At 44.4% G+C, this 6865-nt stretch overlaps 1 pseudogene; it reads left to right on the plus strand.

Annotated features, from left to right (window-relative positions):
- LOC144948131 (receptor-type tyrosine-protein phosphatase beta-like) overlaps nt 1-5782 on the plus strand; it is a 44797-nt pseudogene extending 39015 nt beyond the window's left edge.
- The last annotated feature ends 1083 nt before the right edge of the window (nt 5783-6865 follow it).

Genomic DNA, 6865 nt, shown 5'->3' on the forward strand with positions numbered 1-6865 from the left:
ACCACTCTGACCTATCTGAATGAAGCCAAGATCAAAACAAGTGTCAACCTGGTCTATAAACTGGCAAGCACAAGCTGGGGAGTATCATCACCAGTGCTAAGGACATCAACGGTGGCCCTTGTGTACTCTGTTGCCGATTACTATGCATCAGTATGGACCAGAAGCTGTCACACTCGACTTGCTGATGTTCAACTAAACACTACAATGTGGTGTTTCATTGGAACCCTGAAGCGGACCCCAACAACCTGACTGCACGTGCAGCTAAATATGCCTTCCCCACCCATCCGCCGCAAAACTGCAACCATGCGGGGAGTCCTGCGAATCGAGGAAAGTCGCCTTGCCATTCATCAGCACATCACTAACGTCCCTCGTCATTACTTGAAGTCACACAAGCCCATTAGAACCAATGTGCTTCCCCTTATACAATGCAGGTTCAACCTCGATGAACCCTGGAGAGCTGAATGGAGTTCAAAAGAACTCACAAATACCCTGTGAAAGGCCCAATGCAGAATATCCATGGGTTTGATGTTCCACAAAGCTCATGGTCAACTCTAAGCCGCATCTGCACAAACCATGGCAGTAAATGCGGATACCTGATCCACAAATGGAAAATTAAAGACTGTCCAGTGTGCGACTGTGGTCATTCAGAACAGAGACTTTACAACATATGACGACCCAATGCCCGATCCACAAATATAAAGGAGACATCACAGTGATACATTCCGCTTCTCCTGACGCGGTTAACTGGCTTGACAACCTGAATGTGAAATTGTAGTTGTTGCTCTGCATCTACATTAGCCATACGGAAGAATTTCACACCTGCCCTTGTATGTATGTTGAACTTCGTTTGCACCATATGTAGCCAACCGTGCTAATCAGAGTTGCGAGGGAAGGACAACGAACTAACACACAAAAAGCAGTTCTAAAGAAATAGGACTTCAACCTTCATGTAAACGTGCATAGGTCCAGTGGCTTCCTAATAGACTGGTAGAAACCTCCTGGTTACACCCCTTAAGATTTAATTTTTAAGAGGGTCTTAAATCTTAAGGGATCTTAGGAAGGGGTGGGAGGAGCCCACCCCCCTCAGCCCCCAGCCCCTAGGGGGTCTTGGGTGTCAACCTCCGGTCACGGCTCCCCAGGGGGGAGGGGGTTTGACCTTCGGTCGACCCCGACTCATCTCGCTCTTTCTTGGCTGCCCCGTGTCGGCCCGTGAGCGTTGTGGCAGTTAAGCTGCTTACAGCGCCTTGTTATGGCGCAACACATGTACTGAGGTCAGTGGGAGGAGGTGGGCCCTTGAGGAATGAGTCCACTTGGCATGTGGAGGCTTCCACTACTTTCGTCACCGACCCGTTATTCTCCCCTCACTAACTAATAATAACTGACGCTCCCTCCCTTAGGCTGTACGTATGTAGGTCAATTAGCCCAATCTCCTCCCCATTTATAGACCCAGGAGTATTGAGGGCCTCAGTCCACATAATTTTTGTAACCCCCCCTCCCCTTGTTGGGGTGTATGCTAAATACTGGGTTCTTATTTTGTTGCAACAAAAAACACGTACCTTTCTCATCAATACATAGTTGGACCAAAAAAAGAGGATATATACAAAATATATGGTGATCGTTGTATATAAATGTGTTACATGCCACTTTAGTGGCTTAAGTTAATGACGTAAGTAGTCTTTGCAGTTCGTGTGTCCTAACCATGTTTATTTGACATTGCAGTTCCTCCACAAGTCAATGTTACCGTCATCGTCAACAGCCCTACAGCCATGACAGTCTCATGGGTGGCTCCGACTTCAGACGTTGACTATTACGTGGTCTACTTAAATGAAACCTACAATGCAACAGCAGTGAAGAGCTTCATTTTGCCTTCCACCGTTACAACACAAGCATTTACTGATCTGGTCCCTGGTAGAAGTTATAACGCTTCTGTAACAGTATACAGTGGCATCAACTCCCAACCGTCAGACATTGTCACGAATAGAACCTGTAAGTATATGCATTGTTTATATTCAGATAATCATTTGGGTGAGCACCAAAGAAGAAATGCATTTTCACAAGCAAAAGCAATCACCACAAATATAATCTCGGTATTTTATTAGAAGGCATTTGTAAACAATCACAATGTCGTTTAAAAAAAATTGTTTTGATCCACGTTAAGAATAATTTTATCTAAATTCGAAGACAATTATACATTAAATTAAAATATATAGCATTGCTTTCTGGACCAGATGACGCCAACACTATGTGAGACTGGGCTCCAAGAAAAGATGTCTCTGTTGTGGACCAATCAATTTCAAGGACAATGCATACATTATCAGAGTTGTTTTTTGTTTGCAATCTGACCGCAGGTATTGGGATTAATGCAAACATGATTCCGTGTAAAAATGTGTCAGTTTTGTTGCCAGAAAAAAGGGTAAAAATGCCTATTTTTAATTTGCAATTAGTCATACTATGGGTGCATGGGCATGGCTATAGAATAAACAGTATTAGGGTTAAATAATTACCAGTGTTAACTACAGCATGTCATCCTTTACAGTGTACAGTCCTAAACCCCCTCCTATTGAATATATCACAATCTACCAATTCAAAGCCAAGCTTAAAGACTAGAACATGTCTATAACCATCAAAACCAACATTTGGGTCCTTTACCTGTAAAATGCAACAGCACGTGTGTTACACACCGAAATTTCACACCCGTGTCACCATTAAGCACGCGACTGGTGTTCAGGTCTGGTTACTCAATAACCCTGCCAGCCACCTACAGGCCCGACTCAGTATCACATGCTGGTGTACACTGCATTTATGTACTACACAGCACATAGGGACCTTCACAAAACCACACTTTACTCCGTTGCTGCACGAGGAAATAATTAAAAGTGTTCCATTCCTATTGTCCCACACATGCCATTAAAATGTCTTGCTTGCATGTGGCCATTTCAGTGTCAAGTTACATCGTTTTAACCATCACGAGGAAGACTACCACGACCATGACAGTCTTAGGAACGACTTATCTCCCAGACTCGTTCTCCTACTGGGCCTACTTGAGAGAGACTGCGAGTGCAAACTTGGTTACAACATTCCAGATTTACTCAAACGTGACAACATTTACTGGCTTGGTTCCTGGAAGGAACTACTCCGTATCTGTGCAGGCTTCCTATGGGTCTGTCTCATATTGGTCAGATGTGGTAATGGACACAACTTGTAAGTTCCATTGTGGTCAACTGTTCAGACTAGATTAATATAGACAGTAATCAGTGTATGCTGCGACATATTACAAGCATTGCATATATTACACGTTGTATTACTTTATTTAGTATTTAAAACGTTTCACCACCACATGATTCTGCCATTGTTTGCAATTGGTGTTTCTCATGATTCGCTTTAATCATTGTAAAATAACTAAACATGCCATTAAATGTCTTGCTTGTATGTGGCCATTTCAGTGTCAAGTTACATCGTTTTAACCATCACTAACAAGACTACCACGACCATGACAGTCACAGGAACGACTTATCTCCCAGACTCGTTCTCCTACTGGGCCTACTTGCGAGAGACTGCGAGTGGAAACTTGGTTACAACATTCCAGATTTACTCAAACGTGACAATATTTACTGGCTTGGTTCCTGGAAGGAACTACTCTGTGTCCGTGCAGGCTTCCAATGGGTCTGTCTCATATTGGTCAGATGTGGTAATGGACAGAACTTGTAAGTACCTATACAGTCTGTTGATCGGACTATATTAATTTAGACAGTCGTGTGTTTGCTACTATATATCACAAGCACATTGCGTATAATATACTGTATTACATTATTTGGTATGGAAAACGTTTCAACACCATGTAATGCTGCCATTGCCCCTGTTTTTAAAATAGACATACACGATTCACACTGGTCATTTTGACAGGCCTGTATTCTCTTCTGGTGTAAGAAGGTCAAAAACACGTCAGGATTTGATTTGGGCTGATTTAAAGTAGGCAGACGTAATCCTTGATTCTGGAAATAATTATTTAATAATATTTATTTACACTGCTAACGCGCCTTGCTCCTAGAGTTCAGAAGGCGATGTACAAACAACACACACGTGCAGGCTCAACCGAATAAAATCAAACCTCAAACTAAAAGATTCAAGGAATAGAACATTTCGTTTAAAATAAGTGCGTATTAAGGCACGATTTAAATAAAGCTAGGGAGTCAGCATAGTGAACGTCCAGGGGATGTGAACTCTGCAGCCAGGGGGCCACACGAGAAAAGGCCCGGTTATCTATCATCATACAGAGATGTAATCCCGGCACGCAAACGATAAACTAGTTTAATTGTACCATTTAAGGCCCACTGAGCTTTGTAGCACTTTTTCAGAAGCGACCTGGCGATCATAATTGATAGATAAACGAAGTGGCTTATCATGTGAAAACATATAGCAGCCAAATACTCTAAACGCATGATAATAAATGGAGAGGAGCACCGAGGGGAATCAGGGCCAATGTTGGCATGGACGCATTGCCAATATAGTCGACAATTTTAGGCACCAACTGTGTTTCACATGCACGCACATGCTCATAACTGAGCCCCTGCAATGTCTCAATTGTTTTTGCGACTGTGTTATGAATCAAATGGGTTTGATTAATGTTCATTGGTAATATCAGCAGTAAGTTTCATCTTCAGCAATCCTTCATCCCCTCCCCCCCCCAACTACCCCATTCACCAACCTTTTTCCCCCAGATCCAGCATCTGTCAGAGACTTTTCGTGCTTCCCATATTCCACGGAGAATATATCCTGCAGTTGGTCTCTCCCCGACGGTGTATGGAGCATGCTGTTCCTGCAAGTGATCAACGACAATGATCTATTGCAGTCCATAGGCATCTTCAACAACAGTCTCGATGTCATTACCATATATTTTAATGAAATAATTACGGAGCCTCCGGGAAATGGAAGAACAAATTTAACATTTGCTATTTAGTGCAGCTTTAGAAGGCAGACCTAAATGATGATTAAGTAATGAAAACAAAACATTTCAGCATGTTAACACGGGATCATTAGTTTCCATTGCAAACCGAATGCTATGATCTACGTTTAATAAACAGGGGTATTAATGGACAAAAGATGAAAAGTGCTCAAAGACTCGTGAAGACGTGCAGGCTGGGAGACAGGGCATGCTATTAGAAGCGACGATGGCCAGTGGTTGAGTGGCATCAATAGGAGGGAGCGTGCATGGGAGTGTATTCACCTTGGAGATGGAACGATAAAATAAGTTCTACTGCAGGAGCTAGATGGACTGTTACATTATAGAATTAATGAGGGATTCTGATGTCTTACGGAGGACTTCATCCATAATTATATTGATCACGGCTGATGTTGATGACAAAGCTTTACATTATTTAGTATTACATTGCATAGCAGCATCGTTTCCAAAAATCAACGTGGGAGCACACTTCACTCAACCCACAAGATACTTCCAAGATTCCCCAAAAGTCAACATTGGGTCATCATCACCCACACTGGCATCAAAATCCCTGTGATTGTGTCGAAACTATTACCAAGGTGGAACCTGGTCAAAGCTGACTGGGCCAATATAAGGAGGCTGTAGAGAGAGTGGTGAGTCATTCCCATGACAGCAGAACGCTATCACCCTTTTGTTGGCCTCCTTACTGCAGCTGCAAAGAAGAGCATCCCCCAATGCTTCCAGAAAGACTACACCTGCTGGACAAACAAGACCCAGGACCTGTTCCGACAGTACAGCCAGTTGGGCAGCCCACAGGTTGGAAAGGCCCTTCTAGGCTTCTAGGCTAGATGGTATCTCCCCAAAATTCCTCCAACACTTAGGCCCTAGGGGACTCCAATGGCTGGCTAAACTGTACACCAAAACCATGAAAACGGGATGCATCCCAAAAGCATGGCTGAAGGCAATGGTCGACCCGGGAAGCTATAGGCCAATATCACTCCTGTGCACGACCTATAAACTCCTGGAACACATCATCCTCCTGAGAATCACCCCCCTTGTCGAGTCTAATTCATGCAGAACAAGCTGGATTTCGTCTTGGATGCAGCTACTGTGACTAAATTTTGGCCCTTGCGAAAAACATTGTGGCTATATTCCAGAAATCCAAGACCAGTGAACACTCTGAAAGTGACATTCTGCGGCAAAACTTCGACACGACCCCTCTCCGATCTGTCTGAATGAAGCTGGATCCTACACTAACATTCTACGACCACCTGAAAAAGGTAGCCGCCAAGACCAAAACAAGGGTCAACCTGGTCCAGAAACTGGCAAGCACAAGCTGGGGAGTATCAGCACCAATGCTACGGACATCAATGATGGTCCTTGTGTACTCTGTAGCCGAGTACTATGCACCAATGGACCAGAAGTTGTCACACTCGACTTGTTGATGTCCAACTGAACACTACAAAGTGGTGCATCATTGGAACCCTCAAGTGGATCCCAACACACTGGCTGCCCGTGCTGCTAAATATGCCTTCCCCACCGATCCACCGCTATGCTGCAAACACGCGGAAGTACTGCAAATCGAGGAAACTCGCCTTGCCATTCATCAGTACATCACTAACGTCCCTCGTCATTACTTGAAGTCACACAAGCCCATTAGAACCAATGTGCTTCTGTGGAGGTCGCTGGCCCCCGAGATCCCTCCCTCGACAATGCTAACGGCCGGGCTAACATCATCCCTCGCTCCCCCGCTGCTATGCGAACCGCTGCTGAGTTCCTCACCCATGGTATGGGAGCCGTCGCTCGAGGATTCCCCTCCACCGCGGGTCCGCGTAATAGGCATGGTTAATTACCGAGTAGTATTCTGCCCCTCTCTACTACGATACTTCCCTTTCCTAATCGCGCACCTGCAACCCACACGGAGCG

The sequence above is a fragment of the Lampetra fluviatilis genome, chromosome 48 (assembly GCF_964198595.1).
Source record: "Lampetra fluviatilis chromosome 48, kcLamFluv1.1, whole genome shotgun sequence".
Taxonomy (NCBI): domain Eukaryota; kingdom Metazoa; phylum Chordata; class Hyperoartia; order Petromyzontiformes; family Petromyzontidae; genus Lampetra; species Lampetra fluviatilis.